General features: G+C 36.1%; 1 long non-coding RNA gene across 1 annotated transcript; it reads left to right on the top strand.

Annotated features, from left to right (window-relative positions):
• Positions 1-3,812: 3,812 nt before the first annotated feature.
• LOC140332577 (uncharacterized) lies at positions 3,813-7,126 on the top strand. The gene is made up of 2 exons (XR_011921181.1): positions 3,813-4,198; positions 5,935-7,126. It is a non-coding gene; the product is annotated as an uncharacterized lncRNA (long non-coding RNA).
• The last annotated feature ends 14,578 nt before the right edge of the window (positions 7,127-21,704 follow it).

Genomic DNA, 21,704 nt, shown 5'->3' with positions numbered 1-21,704 from the left:
AAAGTGAACATTTATTATGCATAGGTAACATACTTCTTTACTAAATCATTTATAGTGAATATCTGGCCATGTGTAGGAAATTTTTTTTTTTTCGGATTTGATTGGAAAGTTTTAAATATCTTTATTCACTGCCATTTCATAATTTTTGCTCCTTTAGTAAATCAATCCTTACACCCACACATTTCAATATTTCCTTATCTATTAAAAACACACTTTATAATTAACAAAATGTAACTTGTTTTACCTATTGTACCCCTATATTTAACTGAACGATTGATGAAATGAGGAACTGTGTTAACAAATAATTTACACTTGCTGCTGTTAAAATGAAGCAAACCAGCACAATATTTAAGGCTTTTTGTAAGCAAATATACTGCATAGGAAGATCCAGTAAGGCCTCAGTGTTGTAGAATAAAATAATATAGTTTTATTTTTTCTTTTCTTAATTAATCATTTTATTTTGTAGAAGCCAGTAGTGGAAAATCTTTTTCCAACTTTTCTCTTAAAAAGGAATCTACAATGAACAAATTTGTTTTTGTGCAGTTTTAGGCAATGGCAGGAATCTCTAAAAAAGTAAATGCAATAAAATATTTTTTCCTATTATGGAATAAAAGCTGTTCAAAGTGAATACTTTTTACAATAATTAAGTAAAACATCCCTAATGTTTGCAGTGTTTGAAATCTTGCTTCCCTAGCGACAGATACGTTTTACCGTTATTTACTGTAAGAAACTGCAGATACTTATTCAATATGCCCAGATCAATCCATGGGCGCTTTTCCTGGTGTCAGGTACTCCTTATTACTGATCAATGTTTACCCTTTTCTGTTTGACAATGATCCAGTAAACAGCATACATAAATAAAAATTGATAATATTTTAAAAAATCCTTTGCAAGTGAATTTTTTTTTGTTGAGCTGTGTTATGTACCTGATCATGGCAAACATAAACATAGTGACATAGTGAAATTACTATGTGACTTTGTACAGCACTGCGTAATATGTCGGTGCCATATAAATAGTGTGTAATAATAATATTAGGGATGGCACCAAATATGAACAATATCGGTTTGTTTCTGAGATAGTTCATTTGTTCATGGTTCACAAACAAGAGTCATACCTACCGGTATATCTGATGGACCCCATAGCATTTCCATTTGCAGCCTGCCTACTTAATCTCCATCTCAAAGGTAATTCCTCTAGTGATATATGAAATGAATTTCTTTGCTGGCAGTTGTACAGAGGCTTCCAAACGTTATGCTTGAATTTTATTTTAAATGTATTTGCCCAATTTGTTCTGCTGTTTACATTATTCACTGTCTAGCCGGGCTGCGCAGGTATCCCAATTATGTATCTGCACTCACAGTCACATAGTTTAGTATGGCCATAACTATGTATTTAAGTCTTTTGATTATTCAGAGAGTAATAAAGATAACTTGGTGATCACCATTCTGCCCTATAAGTTGTAACAGAGGGATTTCCCAGAATACATTGAATAGAAGATTTACATTGGGAGAAACTCATTCAAAGTTTCAGTCAAACTTTTCCAAGCTATAGAATTCCTGTTTTTACAGCCAATTTCAGAACTCCAGTTCTGTGGAATTATTTTCAGTTTAAAGGATAGCCATGATTTATTAGGACACTACAAGCTGCATTAGGTGTACAACTTCACCTTTAAAGAGTTATCTGATATGGTTTGCATTTTATCACAAATTTATAAAACAGCCATCTACGGGAGAGCAAAGTTGAAAAATGATGTAATAATGTTGTGTATTGTTTGGATTGTTAAGTGTATCAAAATGCAAAAGTGTTTTTTTTTTGCATATAGTTAGAAATCTTACCAGACTATAATTTCTGTCTGTGTCCATGACAGGGCAATTTCACTTCTCTATTTGACCATTATTACCAGATTTAAAAGTGAAGGGTATAAAAAGAATTATTGACACCCAAACAGGAATAGAGGCAAACATTTTCTAATGGTGGTGCAATCTCTTTGAGGACAAGTACCTAACAGAGGATTTTTCATGTTATAGAAGGTTCTTTTCACTTTTCACTTCGCACTGTCTTCAACAAAAACTCTTTTATGGGACATGCCTAATTCAAAGCATACAAAAACTATTTTTTTTTAACTTAAGGTATACTTTAATAAAAACGGGCTCTTTCTTTGCTCCCCCGCTATTACATTTAGCCATTTAAGAAAGAAAGTGTTGTGTACGATCCAACAAGAGTGTAAAAGTGCTCTCTCCCTGCTCATACGACAGGGCCTAGCCAACCATCAAACACCAGCAATATCAAATTAGAGTATCTGCACTGAATATAACACTGAATGCGTATTGAAGTTATTGGCCCTGATTTGTTAAAGTTCTCCAAGGCTTGAGAGAATTACCTTTCATCACTGTACCTGAGTAATAGAGTAAACCTGGAATGGATTTCCTAAAATCAAGTCATTTGTTAGCAAATGTTTTCAATCCTGGACCAGATCCATTTCAGGTTTGCTGGATCACCCAGCTTCACTGATGAAAGTGTATTCTCTCCAGCCTTGGATAGCTTTAATAAATCAGGGCCAATGAGTGAGCATCTGCTGCTGAGGAGGAAGTGACCAATAAAAAAATTGCAAAGAAACATAAGTGGACCTGTTGCTGATACTCTGTCTTTCATAGGTCTTTCAAAGGTTTGCTTTAAAAAACAAAAAAACTGGCATTTTGTTTCTTGAACAAATTACAAAAACAGTCTGACAAGAAATAAATGCTTAATTTGCTCACCAAGCCATTGCCGAGGGAAGCAGTAGATATGCCATACAAAATTACAAAAATTAACACAAACTGAATAATCGAAGTCGAAGTAGCCTATGGTATGGTGTGCATACTCACTGCACCATGAGTGATTCCTACAATGAGAACTTGTGATATCAAGAAGAAATGGAAATAAGCTTTGCCATCGTAACTCTGTTTTTCTAATTTAATTTAATAGTTATAACCTTATTACTATTGTTAGTATTATTATTATTATTATTATTAATATTCTTAATAAACAGGATTTGTATAGTGCCAACATATCATGCAGCGCTGTACATTAAATAGGGGTTGCAAATGACAGACAGATACAGACAGTGACACAGGAGGAGGAGAGAACCATGTCCCGAAGAGCTTACATTCTACAATAAACATTTTTACAGTGCCAAAGTAGTCAAACCAATCGCATGTTACTGGTGTCTTGAATTTTGCCTGTCAGAATGGCCTGCTACTTATCCATCACAGGAAGGTCTGAAGGTTCAGGGAGGATGGGTGCAGAAAACTTCTGCATTTCAGTACTGCTCCCTGCCCCCCATCCCTCCATCCACACCCACTCATCCCTCTCAATAATGGAGGCTCTTTATAAGAAAGCCTCATCATCATTACGAAAAATAATTAACAATTATATTTAAAACGCAAATCATTTGTTACTTTATTGTTATAAACCATCAGTTTTGTCAATTCTTGAATTATCATTTTCTAAAACATCCCCCAAAGATGTACATTTTTCATTCATGTAACTATTGCAGTAGTGTACCTTCCATTATTACCTGTGGACAATTACCCCCAGAACTGTAATTTCCTGGAGATTGGCTTGCTGCATTTCCCAGCACATTTTATTTTGTAATACCGTGATTCATCCAGTATGAAACACTTGTGTAGACACAACACCAGGCCAAGTCTAGGGGAAAAAACTATCCATTCTAACCAGGGATTAAAAAGGTAAAAAAGACTACATTGAACATTTCTTTGTTGGTAAATTGGCCCCAGTAACAGTTATAGACCCCTCATGACAGCATTTTGAAGCCCCTTAGAAAAGAGAGCCTTGAACACTGGAAACTTGTGTAGGATATATAGAGAATTTATATGTATCTGCACTGGGACATCCTATTGTTGGATTTATAAGGTAAGATAGGGTTAAAAAATAAAGTTGGAGTTATCAAATTGATTACAAAGGAGGAGGTGGAATTACTAACGACCCACCAGGGCCTACCCACCCTCTCTCCCTACTGTGGTCTTTTATCCCTCTCTCCCATTTTTTCTTTTCTTTTACAGGTTGTCACAGCTTTACTGATAGTTTTTGTACCTTGTCAGCAGACATTGGTTCGAATTTGAGCCTGATGGGAACATGGACTGGTTGAAAGCCTTTCTGGAACTAATGGTGAAGATAGGTCTTGACATGTTTATAAAGGTATAATTTGGGTGCTCAAAGTACAAAATTATGGTTATTTATTTGGAAAAAATTGGTTGGAATTAATCAAAAAAGCTGCGGCCTTGCCCTCTCCACAAACATAGTATTGACTGGTATGTTTTAAGAAGGGGGCAGGGACATGGTGGAAAGTTGGGAGTATAAGAACTATGGTTGTCAGCAGTCATGAGTATGAATAAATGAATTGAAATCCAATGAATAAAAGTGGTGGGTCATGGACAGTGGAGCTGGGGAGTAACGAGCTAAATGATGAAGGGCTTACTACAGCCAGGAAATTATATGGGTTCTATCTGACTTGTTGCAGCTTATAAAGCACAAATCAGAATAGGTAATGTTAGTACAGGAGAGATACCTGTACAACTTTCAGGATGGAAAGTAAGACTGGTGGTCAGATTTTATTTAGTATGTGCTATGGGAGGAGAGGATTTGGATAGGCCAAGACCCAAAAAATGTGTCAGGACAAGTTCAATACAATAGATTACTTGAGCACAGCATGTGAGTAAACTATCATCTTAGGTGGTCTAACCATTTATTTGATATAAAAAAACATTAGTGGAAGCCCTGAATTCATACAAAGTCTACTTTGGCTGTAGCCTAGGGTGGCAAATTTCAAAGCAAAGTCAAGCTGCCCCTTGTGCCAAAATCTTGTGCCATTCAATATGTGCGTACAGAAAAATAAGTGTCATATCAACGGCATGCTTTATTTCTTTATTTTGTAGCAATTTATTTAGCCACCAGTTGAGAACACACGCATAAATCCATTCATATCTATTCCTCAAACACGCTTTAAGCCGATATACAAATATTTAGGATCCTGCGCTTTTAAATGTGAACTTTTGCCACAATGTACAAATTAATCATTTTAACCATCGGGAGAGGTCATGATATCCATTTTTATTTTGAGCCAACTTGTATATAAAAACACAAGCTGAAGACAACATACTAAACTTATAAAAATATTCAGGACACCAGGGGAGCAGCTATACAAACAAAAACATTTTGGGAAACATTGTGACTGGGGCACGATATAAATAGAGCAACGACTTGGTGACTTGGGACTAAAAAGGAACACAGCGGGTTTTTGTAAGCAGCTGTACTATGTACACAAATAAATGAATAAACCATATCATGTTTACAAATGTGAAATATTTCTGAATTATGTTTTGTGATATGCTGTTACACTATACAATTGTTAGAGGGGTTCTTCTCTCCTTTGATGTGTGTTCTCCCCTATATATTGTTGTGGAGGCCTAGTAAGGCCAAGCTGCATTCCCTCACATTACACTGTTTTTGTAGTGATGTCTTCACATGTTTATCTTCCTGTCAGGTGTTTTATCGGTCTGTCCAGCTGAGAGGCTTTTCACCCACCATTCTATGTTCACTGAGCTGTTTTTGTGTTTTCACAAGTGCATCGGACTACCACACCGCTCTCATGTGATTAATGGTTTAATGAATCATTCAATTCATTCTTCACTGTCACTGGATTCACTTTCTAAAAATAAGAGTAGAATAGTATAAGAAAGAAGGACTTTTTTTAGTTTTGGATATAGCAGGGAAGAGCTACAATTTCCGTATTTATTTCTGTGATCCCACTAGTTAGATTTTTCCTTACGTTTGGCACATTTGACACCAGAAAAAGAAATTACCAGGAAGACACAGGCAGCAATAAAATTAATCTTTCCTTGTTCTACTAAAAACATGTTTTGTTTGTGTTACAGGGCTTTCCAATCACTTCCTGAACTAAAAGGAACCCGGGCCAGGCCCACCCAATACAGATGGAGACAGCAATAGGTCTCCCATGTAAGTTCTAGGGTGTAAATCAGAGGATTCTTGAACAGTCATGCTCATCTCAGGAAAGAATTTGACATTTATACAGCGGTTGTCTGACATCCATTCATGGATCTATTAAAACCTAATGAATCCCATAGGTAAGGATCCATGAGCGACCAATGCGGAACAATCACTATACAAGTAAAGAGAGAGGAGCACAGTGGGGTGCTGATCGCTCATTCTCCCCCCTCTTCATAGAACAGAATAGGTGTTGTATGTACAGTGCTAATTCATTCATCTGTCATTCTGTGGCGCTGGAAACATGATGAAAATTGCCTGTGTATATGCAGCCTAATCCTTATCCATTACCTCTAATAAAAAACTTTGGTTAGAGTTACTGTTACTTTAGTACTGTTAGTTTGTAAAACTATCACAATCAAGGATGCAAGGGTTTTACCAGGCCCAGTACCATCCTATCAATATGACTCTCTTCACAAGGTCACAAATGCTCTATTAGAGAGCTTTTACAATTGTTTAGGCATCAAAGATGAAATGGATTTCTGTGCTTGTTAGGTTCTAAATAAACTAATATTTTTGTCAGGATCATTCTGGGGTTCAGGGGGCCTGGAGGGGGTCATTGTTAGTCTCTCATATCTATTTTAAATCATATCTGATGTATAGGGGCTGTCCGTGGTACTGAAAGAATAATAAACACATGAGCAGATTTTGGTATTTTAATATATTCAGGGCAGAATTTTTTAATATAATATAAGGTGCTGTAGGAAAACACACCCCAATAAATAGAGATACCTCCTAAAGAGTTCCCTATACCCACCTCCACATCATATCAGCATCATGGGAGGACACTAAAAGGCATTGAATGATGTGCCCTCTCTACATACTGTGTACATACTCGTGCATATTGGATATCTAATTGTTCCTTCCTTAGCAAGGATGCCCATCCATTAAATTTACAGTGCATTCCCTTTTGATGTCTGGTGCCAGTTTTAAAAAAATGCAGGAAGAAAACAGAAAAAATCACTATTTATTGTATACTAGCTGATTACTCAGCGTTGCCCGGGTATTTATTTATTGCAATCTTATACAGGAATCAAATAAAGCTATAGTGGTTTTCTTGTCTATGGTGTTTCATTTTTTTTGCCTTTGATTGAACTCGGCCAATTGCCTTATGTTTTTTCGAAAGGATTATTAAAGGCCAGAAATTTGTAAAAGAGTCCAAAAAAAGTATGTAAAAATATAAGCAAAATGCACACTGTCAATACACTGAGCAAAACATACACACATACATACATACATGCAAATATACATCTGACATATACCACAGCGCTGTGGAAAGATCAGTGGTGCATTTAGTCATATGTCCAGCAAGTTTGGTTTAAATTTCTCGATGCGTTTCTGAGTGATAACATACACACATATGTACATCCATCCAAATATAGCTCTGAGATATAGCACAGCGCTGTACAAAGATGACTGGTGCACTCACATGAGTCTCAGTCATATGTAGAGCAAGTTTAGTTGAAATCCCTCCATGCTTTTCAAGTGATGGTGGAACATACATACACATACATATACACATACATACATACATACATACATAGATACATATATCCAATTTTATATATAAAGATTTTAATTTGTTATGTAACAATATTTTGATTTACTAATATTCTAAGTTTACATACACTTTAAACCAAACCTGGTCATAAATGGGCTACATATTGTGTGCAGATGAAAATGATTCCCAAGGTGGACTGATATCTACTGAGCAATGAAAAAGATGGAAAGGTAGATATGAATATATGACAATGACATATCAGAGAGAAAGAGATACTGCATATATACAATGCAAAATATTTTACATGTGCCAAATAGATACCTCCACTTTGGCTACTATCATGAACACTGTTATGAAACCTTTCATACATTACTGTGCAGTAATAGGGTGGGTTATAATAACTTTTATACAAGCCTTTATACATTTGTGTCCCCTAGGAAGAGGTTTTTACTTAGTGAACATAAATGTAGATTTTTTTTTTTGCATATGGAGAAAATGTTCAAACGTCATCATGTGTTAGTTTAGGTCTACAGTGTAAATAAGTACCATCCAACTATAATCTGACTCGAGGAATAATATATACATTTACATTACATATTGGTAATAAAAATCTGTGAAAATAAACACATGGAAATAAATAAATAGGTGTTCATAGAATCATACATCGTTCATCCTAGCCTATGTGCACTTCAAATTCTCAGTTGGGTTTACAGAAAAAAAAACTGATAAGGTATTTGATATGGACGCAAGCTAGAGTTAAGTTTATCCTTTTAATAACTTAACTCCACTGCTTACTTACTGTGAGAAAATGCCCCACAACCAAATGTGTTATTTTAAAACACTGTCAAAGGAGGGACATTCACCAGCTCAGAGTGAATTCTCAATCTGATGGATGGTTGCTTATACAGCTGGGAGGTAATCCATCAAAATACTCCTGGTTAACTTTGAAGTAATGCTGACATCCACCCTGATTTTACAATGGTAAAATGTTTTTTCAAGTGACAATTAACTATCTCTGTGTCTATCTATCTATAATTTTTCATGTTTCATTTACAAGAGAATTACGTAGGTTGTAGTTGCTGATGAAGAACAAGCCTTTTGCATGAACATTTCCTGGAACAATAGCAGTGACAACAATGTTGCTTTAAAGCATAAGTAAAATGTTCAAAAGGGGCAATTGCCACAGACCCTCCAGTCTGGGGGATGCATGGAAGGATCATGGAGTTGGTTACCTGCTATCCAAGCACTGCATGTACATATATTTTTAAATAAGGAAAAAAACTGATCAGTCTCAAGATCAGGCATCAAGACATCAACCCGTCCATGTTTTCCTTAAAGTGGGACCATACTTCCAGAGAGATTTTTTTTTTGCAAAAGCCCACAATGACTTATGGAATTTGTGACTATTTGCAATATTTTTACATATATAGCTCCACTTAAAGCATATCTAAAATGTTTATCTACATTGTATAGTGTGTGGCTAGAACAATACCTATGAGGTAGATTCACTAAAAGAGTTTATTCTGTTCACGTAGCAAAGGTATCACTGTGCAAAAGGATAATTCACTTAGCTTAGTGAATTTGGTGATAAATAGCTTGCAAGGAATAATCAATCACATGCAAGAGCTTCACCGGTGAACAACGGCTGTACATGTCAGCTGAAATATGTTCTATGTAAAGTAGAATAATCTACAAACATGGGGAAAACAAAAGCAAGAAACTCCACTCAAGAGTTACAAAGAGTATAATAACTAAAATAGATTGCTGTCTCCACCAATAGTCAATTCAGAGAATAAAAGGGCAGCAAAACATTATCTATTTTAAAATAAAACATAATATCAGGCACACTTTCACTTTTCAAGTAATGAGAACTGCTGCCTAAAATTGTGCTGTCAGCTCCAATGGATTATTAAGAACACTGAGTAAGGCTGCATACACATGTGCAATAATTGTCATTGGAAATGATCTTTCACGACCCTATCCAACGACAAACTACTGCACGATGCATGAATGAGCACTGTACATACAGCACTGCTCTGCTCTATGGAGAGGGGAGGGGGAGAATGATGGAGCCTTCACTTCTAATAAGATTGTTCCTTGTCCATCGTCCGTGGATCCACCAGGACGGCTGTTCGGACTATGGACAATGGGCGCTGTACACACGCCAGATTCTAGACTGATATCGGCCCTGAACTGATTATCGGATGAGAACCATTGCAAGTGTGTACGTAGCCTAAGTGTAGAAGTACATCTCGGGGCACATTTCAGAGACTTTACTAGGCACAATTGGGCACAGTTGGATAAAAGAGGGCAGGCACTTGGCATAGGCAGCGCCTTCAGCAATAGGGAGGAGTAACTTCAGCCAATTCACAGCCATTGGCCACTTCATGGTCAACCAGTTTGAAGAGGGAGCGACGGCTTTACACCTGTAAAGGTGAGTGTGTTTTTTGCAAGCTTATACATTGCATAAAGCCTTAAGAGGGGATGAATGTTATCCCAAAAGTTTGTGTTACCAAAACCTTCTGTATGAATTGATGGCTGACATGGGTCAGTACTCTACTAATACTTTAACTACATTTTGATATTGCTGTGCTACCTTTTGTGTTTTCAAGTTAGTAAGAATATTAATTTAAAATGTAATACTATTATTCAGGAATAAACAGATTGGATAATTACATGATAAATCACCATGATTAATGGTTTACTTTGGGTGCAGCCCTTTGCATTAATCCCCTATAATGTGAGGTTTCTTGTGGTCTGCTTTAGGAATAACTGCTCTGGAGAACTTGAAAAAGGCAAAGAAACCTGATAACATTTATGGCTAAATATATCTTACGCTATATATGGTGACCATTTCCACATATACACTGCATATTTATACAGAGAACATATGTAATACATATGCATTCACTAATAGGTCTGGAAATAATATAATGTACTTCTTCAGTTTTTTTTTTTGTTAAGGAAGGAAAATTATTGTTAGGGGCCCACTAGTGAAATGTTTTTCTCTGCTGCCCCTTTAGGGCCCTATTATGGACTAAAAACATGCAGTCTGTATGAGATGCAAATGACTGCCATGTTAATTCTGATATTAAAAAAGGAGTTCAGAAATGTATTTTCACAATGGTTAAATCTGTATTTGTATTTTGTAATTGCAGTGTGAAAGCAGAATAAAGAATAGTGCCAGCATTGACTTTTGTTTATTAAAACTGTTCTCTTTATTTGAACATTTTGAACGGTCATTGATGAACATTGAAACATTAAATCAATGAACTCATGTAATGGCAAAGTTTGTGTACTTTTTATTTCCTTTTTTGTTAGAGGCTTCTCAAGTGCCTACACTAATAGCTAAAAAAAAATTAGGAAATGCATGTTTACACTAAAGGATATTTTTGGAGAGCTTGTTATTTAGTTAGTTGGAATTACATTTTATTGGTTACTTACTGTCCAGTAACCTTTGTATAGTGTTGAAGGGGTTACGGCTAATGTTTTTCTACTGTCTATTGTTTTCCAATTTGGGTGATTTTCTTTCAATGGGCCTTATTTATTTATTTATTTTTTTTATTTAAGTTCTCCAAGGATGGAGAAGATACACTTACATATCAGTGAAGCTGGGTGATCCAGCAAACCCTGTAATGGATTCCTAAGTTATTTGCTATTTGTTAGCAAATGTTTTGAATCCTGGACTAGATCCAATTCATGTTTGCTTGATCACCCAACTCCACTGATTAAAGTGTATCCTCTCCAGCCTTGGAGAGTTTTAATAAATCAGGACCAATGCCTTTAAATGGCTATTCATCAGAGGTACAAAAAATTTACACTTTGGGGACATAGGTGCAACAATTTTCTATTGAGCTTACCAGTAGTATTCCCAGTGGGTAACTTTCCATGCCCTCTGCCTTTTCTGATGATATAGAGAAAATGACATGGGGAGGTTTTGGTGATCCTATGGTGATAATGCTTCCTTTCCATAGATATAGTATAGTAAGTGAACATACCCTTGTGCTATTGCCATGTTTACCAGGTGAAACAAAGCTGAACAAAGAGAAGCAATGGAGCCTCTACATCTAAGAACTGGTAAGTTGTAATATAATAAATGTATGATCTTGAATGAAAGCAATTTAAATATACAACCTTTGTGTGCATGTAAAATAATCCTGTACTAGATCATTAAATGTGATCACAATTTAACTACAAAATACTGACAAAACTAAACATGTTCTTTAAAGGAATTTGCTCATAAAAACAATGTATTATTACTTTTTACCTATTTTTTTTTATTGTGTTGTCACATGATCACACAGCCAACGTTTGGTCCCTTTTCCCTCTAGTGCAGTGTCTGGTTACAGAGCGATCGGGCAATGTGCTACCATCACACACAGTGGAAAAGAATGCTCCCTATGTGTGTGCACTGTGCTGGGAGCGGCATCCTAATCAAAGCAAAGCTGGTGCGCCATTGATTTTAAAAGGGAAGAAAAAAGTGCACAATAAAAAAGTAAGCGTATCAAATACAGTATAGTCATACAGTCAGATGTATTGATTTGCAGGTTAATATACAAATTAAATATTGCAGTCGTCTGTTCACATTGACCCTGTGTCACCTGCAATCAAGAATAGAGACATCAGATTCAGAGAAGGGCATTTCATGATAATGGGTGCTATTCACAGATCCCATTTGCATCCCATGCAGTAGGGATTAGAAACTTTGTTTAGCTGTTTTAGTAGTGTAGATTTATAGTCATCCCAACAAGCACTCAAAATAATCTAATATTCCTAACTCAGTCTATGTCCAGGCTGTTTTAGTCTATTCCAGTGTGTCCCCTCATCTAAAAACTCACAACTGTTTGTGGTTCTGAAAAAATACCCTACAGTTCAAAGACATTTGTATTGGAGTAATAGTATGATTGTGTGCACAGGTTCTAACATGTCATAATATAACATATTATGCTGCCAATAGCTCTCCTGCTACCTGTTCCTGACTTCCACATATTTTAAGTCAACACCAATCTCACTATGGAGGTCCATGGGGAGCCCTGTCAGAATTTTGCTATGAGGCAATCTAATGAGAAGCAATGCTTCTGTATTAGGCTATAAAATCTGTATATATTTTCTTTATTATAAAAATAAAATGTAGTAAAAAACTGTTCAATTGAGGTTTAAGGTGAATGTCATATATATAGATTGTTCATACAAAATCTTGCCTTCTCTGCTTTTCTTTATAAAGGATAACATGTGAAATACCTTAAATCCCAAACACAAGAAACGAATATGGGGTGTGATGAGCTAATAAAATGCTTTTTAAAGGGTGTTTACTGAAATATTAATTGGGGTGTGTAAATGTCTCTGAAAACCATTAAATAATGCAGCAGATCTGTCAGAGGCTAGAAATGTGTGTTATTTTGGACATGTGCAGCTGATTATGGTCACCATGTGAATTATTAATCCCTGAAAGCTACTCTGGAAAAACTTGGCTTGGATTGAACAATTTATTCTTGTGTCATGCTCTGCTAAATGCCAATTACTTTACAAATCACTATAAAACTAATGAACATCCATTTTGCTTTTCAAATAGATTTTTAAATGTTAAATCTCTCAAATGAGAGGGATAATGATGTTTGCTTGAACTCCACGGTCAATGTTCAATTTTCCAGAAAACCACAGCAAATTAGCTCTGGAACAAAAAAGAAACAAAAAAAAATTTAAGTGTTCTGAAGGATATATTAAAAATGAAGCAGTCATAGATTAGTAGAATCTTGGGCTTTATACTTTCAGAGGCAAGTCCTAAACCAATTGTAATTAAAGAACGGTTTAGTAATTAAATGCAAAGTGAATGATCATGTATGTATCAGCACGGTGAAGTTGTGTTAAATTTAATCATCGAATTATTTATATAATCCCGCTACATTAAATGAAATCCTGCAATATATCGCAAAATCTGCTTATCTTCCATATCCTAATACCCATTATTAAAAATACATCTAAATGAAAAAAAAAAACATTAGCGGAAAAAAAGTAAAAATTATGTGACCCCCCCCTGTCTGGAGAACACGCCTAATTGAGGGTAACACCACTGCAATTTTGTCTGGGATTCTGGAAATAGGGTGAGATCTCAAATCATGGTAAAGGTCCTTGACAAAGCTAATAATTTGGGATCCTTGTATAGAGAGTTTGTTTATAATTCTAATGTTGTTTTTGTACTTAGAGGGGGCCTACATCTGGACCTTTTTCCTGTACACATGGTTGAGTATTCAAAGTGAACACAACTTCACTGTATTTCAAGTTAAGTGAACATTGACTTTGCTAAGCAAACATTTTCTATTACTGTGGTAGGTCAACTTAAAATAACTAAATAAAGAATTCAGTTAAGATTTGAGGAACTTGTATTGGTCCTTCCAAAAACTCTTATATTAGGTTATGTTTACTTGTTTTCATTATTCCTTGACTTATTTCTCCAGTCTTTTGTGGGTCAATATACAGAAGAGCAGTGGGTGGGGAAGTTACAAGTTTGTGAAGAAGGAATGGCTAATAGCTTACTAGTCTGTAGACGCCTATTAAGTACATTGCTATTTCTACAAATTCATCCCACCACCATGTTATTTTTTCCATCATAATCATGCAAAATGCATGGCAATGAAGAATTAATATCAGTATGATAACAAATGTGATTGGGCAAAGTTTTCTAAAATGTCTGATCACTTCTCCTCCTCACAAGTATCAGCTAGTGACCAAAAGAACAGTCAAATCAGGGATCCTTCATCTAAAGTCATCTATGGGCAAATAAAAAAGAACAACATGATGCCATTAACAAAAATACAACTTATCCAACATGTTACTTGACCCTACATTTTATTTCTAAGATTGTCTTCTAAGATCTGTGGACCATTTAATCATAACAGTCCTGAATGCGTGTGATGATCTTCAAAGAGAGATACTTTTAATTGTTATCTGCAGTTTGCTTTCTAGTAAATTGGCATAAAATGTTCTCCACATTACAAGAACAAGTCTGGATAAATGTGATTTAGTACAACTAGATATTCTATTCCAGCTGTGTCATGTTTCCATTATTTCATTATGTATACAGAGTTGTAGATTAGCTACTAGAAAGAGATCAGTACTTTGCTTCTATCATTCAACCACCTTGGTTAACAACTTTGGAGAAATAGTCAGACAAAATGCATTGCATATAATATTATTTTTACATAGTATTTATAAAGAGCCAAAGCAGAGCTTTACAAAGTCCATAGTCATGTCACTAGCTGTCCCTCATATGTAATATCCCTACCATAGTCATATGTCATTGACACAATCTAAGGTCAATTTTAGTGAAAAGTCAATTAACCTAACTGCATGTTTTTGGAATGTGGGAGAAAACTGGAGAACCCGGAGGAAATCCATGCAAACACATGCAGGTAATGTCCTGGCCGAGATTAGAACCTGGGACCTAGTGCTGCAAAGGCCAGAATGCTTACCAATGAGCCACCACATGATAAGCAAGACAAGACTTTTACTTAAATTAAGAGAGATCCACAGTACAGCTCATTGAATAGCAGTATAGTGCATTCATTAAATCTACATATGTATTTAGAAAAATCACTATCCCAACACTTTAACACACATTGGTAAATGTAATTGCATCTATATTGTAACTATATCTGATATTTCAAGTAGTAATGGGCATAAGCCCAGATCATGATAATTATGGTTAATGATCCTTGGTTAAACATTTACCAAGAGGCAAAGCTTTAGGTGCTTCCTCTAACAACAGAAGTGCTAGCTTAATGCTGCTCACCAGTTAATCTAATGTTGGTTAACTCACATTAGGATTACACAATGGGATTAATGAAATCCTCCTCCCTATCAGTACTTTCACATCAGCACATTTTGTGTCTCAGCAAGAGCCCAATGACCTATTAAATAAAACACCAGTCACTTCTAAAGCACAAGAGCCTGATGCTTTGGAGCAGGCTTACAAGAGCTCTACTACATACTGTTTACAAACTAAACTGAACTGGGCATTGCATCTCCCTTAATGCATGTAATGTGTTCAATGGCCATAATAACTGGTGATAACTGCAAAGATTTGTGGTTTATATTATTAGCCAAGGTTTAATGCATAAACCTCTGATCTGTAAATTGGTGGTTAGATCATTTCCAATAAAGGAATTATATATTGTGCACAAGTAGGAGAAGCCATCATTTACTTCTGCATCTATTGACACCGGAGTCTATTTATTCATGTTTTAACCAAAGATTGAACCTACTTTTTCCTAATATTTACACATTTGTATTTTGGATTTATTTGGAAAATGTGCAATTTAACTATACTCATAATCATACATTGTCTTATAGAATCTAGTGTGTAAAATGTGCAAAATGTGGATAAATGTTGGCCAAATTTTGTGCGAAAACAATTTTAATAGACTCCATTGTGGAGAAATTAGTTTTCATAGTTCACATATATTCTGGTGTGATAGCACAATACAAGGACGTTTGGGGGAATGTGTACATCCATCCACATGCTTTTTTTGCATTCAAAAATACAATGCAACCCAGGCCAAATGGCAAGGTGCATTGGGTGCCTTTTAGAATATTTGTCATTGCAGTGCACCAATACTTCCTGCAAACATACCATGCTCAGAGCCACATTGCACAGATGTGAACCCAGTCCCAGTGTTTTTTCTATGAGAAGTGAATCTTGTAGACTGCCAACCCTAACACTCCAAGCTATTGGATACTGTCCTAAACACAACTCCAGAGTTTTTTCTGTAATTTTGGAGGATCTTTGAGAATAAATAATGTCACATAATAGCGGCGAGCAAGGTCAGAGATTGTTGAGAATCTCTTTTACTGCCTTGTAAGAATAGTTTTATGTTTGTTGTCTGAGAATTTACATTTAGAATTGATTATTGTTAATGAAGATGTTGCTTACTCTATTTGCCAACATTATATTCTGGCAAACTCTCTCTGGGTAATGCAATGGGGATTGTTTAATGGACTTCATAAAATGTTCACATAAAATGCAGACTTTTTGAGAGTGCAACGTAGAATGTATAAAAAATATTAGCCACTAAATGTACCATATGGTATAAACAACACATAACAACCCATTTTTGGTCTGCATTGTTTTAATAACAGAACAATATTAATACAATACAATGTTCATTCCTCTAAAAGGTATTTGCATTCCAGAAGCTTTTAGGTTTTTGCAGGTGGGTTCCAATGCTGATGAAAAATTGAAAAAGGCAGGCTGACATTGTATATTATTAAGAGATTTTCAGTGTCTATAAAAGAAATAAAAACTAACATTAAATAAATCCTTTTTTTTTTAATGGGAATCCTGTTGAAATGTAGGCATCATCAGACCACCCACAAGCAGAGTCTCCACCAATCCTTCCATAAACAGGAATTCTTGGCTTGGCTGAGCATTTATGTTTATATTCTACAGACAGGCAGCAGGAGAAGAAGAAAGGTACATACAGACTCTGCTGGCAATGCTTTATCAAGAGAAAAAAAATTAAAAAACGAGGATGCTTTCTAAGCTGTCCAGCTGATTTTTCCCTTGAGATTGCTTCCCTATTTGCCAGTAAAAATTATTACCTGTAGGTATCTTTGCTCTTGGGTTTTTTTTTTTCTTTTTTTGTTCTAAAAGTTTAAGAGAAAAGGGTAAGAAATAAAAAATGTAGGAGGAATTATTATTATTATTATTATTAATAATAATAAATAGGGGTTTTGCAAATGACAGACGAATACAGACAGTTAAACAGGAGTCTGCGCTGAAATCACATCAAGGTGTAATAGTCTAGTGCATCATGTCAGTATAAATTATTTCATAAAAATATTTATATAAGACACACACTTTTTATATTTGAATGGTATTAAATGTTAAAATGTACACATTCAAAGTAAAAAATATGTTTGAATAAATTAATATTTAACCAACATAGCACTGTAGATGAGCTAGTTTCGTGTGGGGTAATGTTAGTGTAGAAAAGCTAAACTAATTATTTGGGGAAAGAAGGGAGGGATGGTGGGTGAGACTGGGAGTTCCCTGGGATGGCACTTGGTGCAAGAATATTTTAGTAAGGTTTAGGCATTGAAATATTGCAGTTCATATTAGTAACCTAAACTCATTAGTCTATCTAGTTCTAATGGTGCCATATTGATCTTTACTTTTGGACACAACTCTTTCATGTGCTTGATCCCACAGATGCTCATAAATTTATGGATAAGCAGGGTTGTCAAGGCTTCCCTGGGTCTAGAATTAGTTCATGGTCGGTATGAAAAAGTTCATGGTAAGGATTTCTTGGCTTTTGGTCCCTGTAGATCTATTGGTATCTTATGCAGGATCTACCCTTATCCTGCAGCCAGACAGACAATAGGAATGAATTTCAGGTTTTTCGGTCTGATATACAGTATTGCAGTCAAGTCAGACAGAAATTGCTCCCTACTAGGACAGGTAAAAAGCTTAGGAAATTTTACATGATGCCCTAACTATGCTTCTGGTTTGCAATATCCAAGTCAAGCATTGTACAACTTCTTTGTTTTATGTCTGAATGGTGCATGATGAATGCTTTTCTCATTCATTTGTAATTGCATATCAAGTAGAAGTAAAAGAGTTTTTTGCTGTTTGTCCCCAGTTGCATAACATGAACCCCGGTTTCAGGTATCATAGAAGACTTTTCATCTAAATCTATCCATACAGAAATTCTAAATATGTTTTACTAGAGGGGGCAACTATTGTTTTTGCACGAAAACCCATTATTTACTCTTTCTGCAACTGCTTGTAGCCTACTGTCCAGTGGGATTCCTTTTACCAGAACCCAAGTTATGGCTCTGTCCTATAGTGATATAGTCACTGGTGGAAGAAACCAAAGAGACCAGTTAGGACCTGGCATCTAATATTCCTACAAGTGTGGGATGCCTGGTCCTCCTTTGTAGTCTGTAGACCAGTGGCAGACTAGGCATCTCATAAACCTAGAACTATTGAGGGTCATAGATTAATTGGCTGATGTAGCTCTATGTTATTTTTTTTTTTGCTGGGATAGTTTTTTTTACTTGTCTAATTTAGTTGTTACATGTATATAGAATATATATATGTATAATAGCCTACATTCACCTTCTTTCAAACCAATAAAATGGCACCCAAACAAAATGCTAAATTGTGAGCAAAGTTGTTGGGACGTATTCCTGGCAAAACTCTTTTTTATCTATATCATTTTCATTTAGATGTGCTTAGATCTATATGCCAAGTCAAAAAGGGAAAAAAAATCTGTCATCTACAGTTCCAAACTGACACTTAGCTTGTAGCTTGAACAGACGCTTTTCATTGCCCAGTATTCTTTCCTGACAAAGAGGTTTCAATGTGTTGTGTTTATTTACTGCTTAAATGCTGTAACGTTTAATCAGAGTTTTGTAACTGTATCAAAAGTAGCACAAAAGTCCTGGAATGCGTGCGTAGAGGGTTTTGTATGGAGCCATTGCAGATGTGGAGATGTGTGGACACAGCTCATCCTGGGAGGTAAGAGATTCCCCACATCAGTCACCGGCTGATAATAATGGATACAATTATCTGCTCAATAGAGCCCTGGACAAAGCCCTAATAAACTGCTTTCACTGACTAATGTAACTGTGAATACAGTTCTAATAGAAGAGTGTAAATCCTCCTAGCTTCCCACATCAGTGAAAGCAGCACAAACTGTTTGAAATAAAGACAATCAGTAAGCTTTGAAAACAACTGTTACAATGATGATAGTCTACCCAACACTGACTAAGCTCCTCATTAACCTTCCCAATATTTCCATTGCTTAGAAGCTCTTCTCTATAGAGTCTCATAGTTTACACATCCAGCCCTGGTTAAGAATGAGTACAAAGCCTGCAATGTATTTCTTCCCTGGTAAAGGCAGCATTTTTTTTTTCTTTTTGTAAAGCGTAATGCTTTTGTTCCTTGTCTGTCCACAAACACAACTTCATTTGTTCTTAGTAAATTAAGGGTAGAATAATAGATTACAAACTCTACATGTACACTTATGTTTGGAGTACTGTGTCCGTGTACTTTCAGGATGGTTTGTTAAGCTTGGCTGGATGCTACACACTATTTCACATGCAAAAGAACTTTGTGTTATCTTTTAAGGATCATTCCACTTACATCTGATATACTGGATTCATCGGCTTATACTGGATTCCAGCCCATGAAGTCACATGCTATGCTGCTTCTCTCTAGGGGTCTAAGAGATTCCCTGCACTTCAATCCCCAGGCTGGCGAGATTCATTGGTATGAGTAAGACAGCAAGATACAGTGGTTGGGTCGACCAGAGCCAAGAAGTCTGCTGGAGATAAATATGAAATGAACAAAAATAAATAAAGAGCTTATCATTGATTTTCTAAGCACAGTGGCTCAGTGGTAAACAGTCCTTGCAGCACTAGGGTCTCAGGTTCAAATCTTGGCCAGCACACCATCTGCATGAAGTTTGTGTGAGTTTTCTTTTGGGTAATTTGGATTTTTCCAACATCCCAAAAACATGCAGTTAGGTTAATTGGATCACCCAAAAAATTGTCCTTGGACTGTGGTATTGACATATGACTATCATATAGACTTTAGATTGAACGTTGCTCTGAAGGACAGTTAGTAACATGACTATGTAATTTTTTGATGCTATATGAATACAAAAAAAAAAAAAAATCAGAGCGATCAGTCAGTAGGTGATTTATTTCAAAAAATTAAATGTAAACCCTAGCTAAATGACTTTTAGTTTGCTAAAGTGCTATTGCCTTTTTAAAATAAAATAGAGGTTTTCACCTTTTCATCTGTAGATTAATCTCTGTGCTGCTGATCACATATAGCTCTTTGCAGCTACCTGCTCTCCACCTGCAGTAGATGATGACAGCAGGGGGCATGACTGAGCAATGTGTATTGAGACCTGACACTTGAGGTCTCCATTGGAGGCCCATGTCACTGGGCAACAACACAAGAAAACTTTTTGGGGACAGGGCCAGGATATTGTCATACAAAACGTGCTGTGATGTTACACCCCAAGGCAGATCCACTTGTAGGAAGTGGGTTGGGTGACTCTGACCATGCAGTAGGCAACTCTGAGCAGAAGTGAGCCCTTTTCATTGATTTTTTTTTACATATTTAGATGGGTAATGGAAACTGACCTCTGGAAAAAAAAATCCCCCCACACCTAATTATGAAGAATAGGGCTAATCACCTAATTGAATAATCCCCTATATAAAATGAGAGTTTAATCGTTGCAGTGACACGTAGGACCCACTGCAAGGATACATTATTTTCCCTTTAAAAAAACTAAAAAGCCAAAAGAAAATCATTTTGAATGACTGCATGTAGCTACACATTTGCCTGGTGACCCAGATTTGGAGGAGGAGTATTGAGAAAGCTAAAGCTCTGATGTGTTTCAGTATTTCTGCATTGAAGCAAAGTGTATGGAGCATTTGTATGTGTGCTCTGTGAAGCCGTCTCACCCCTGTGTGAACTCCCCTTACACTATGCTGTGCGCAGTAGAGAGCTTCTCACTGGCTTCCCTTAACTTTCCTTCAATGTGTTTGCTTTGGCAGCTTCCATGTCAGTCCAAACATCTCTTTCAGTTACATCAATCACTCCTGTACCAGGTCCGAAATCTACAAAAATGTGGCAACATGAAACAAACCATGCTTGCCTTTAAATGCCCCGTACACAAAAACTAACATACAGCGTATTGATCCTGACTCGTGCCTTGCTCTCTTTCTACGGCTCGATCATTAGGCAACTGAAGTTAGTTTTGACCCTTGCCAAGCACCTTAACAATACAAAATACCAAACTAAGCTGAACAGTTCAGCTTTAGCTAAATAGAAATTGAATTTTCCTGGAATTTTTGCTAATATCAGTCAAATGTAGCCATTTTTAAGAAATGCACTTGATACAATGGAGAAGGAAAACTTAAAGCGGACCTAAACTCAAAGTTTTTATTTGCATAACGGTAGACAACCCTTTTATATAAAGTAAAAATATTCTTCGCTGCAGCAATTAAGACAAAATGGGAGTGCAGAGCTTCCCAGGATACCTACGTCATGTATCCCAGGAGGCTTCTGGTTGCTCCTTCTCGGGCATGCGCAGAAAGGGCATTTTCCAACACTGAGGGTAA

The sequence above is a fragment of the Pyxicephalus adspersus genome, chromosome 6 (assembly GCF_032062135.1).
Source record: "Pyxicephalus adspersus chromosome 6, UCB_Pads_2.0, whole genome shotgun sequence".
In the NCBI taxonomy this organism is placed as follows: Eukaryota; Metazoa; Chordata; class Amphibia; order Anura; family Pyxicephalidae; genus Pyxicephalus; species Pyxicephalus adspersus.
This window is presented reverse-complemented; position numbering and strand designations above follow the sequence as displayed.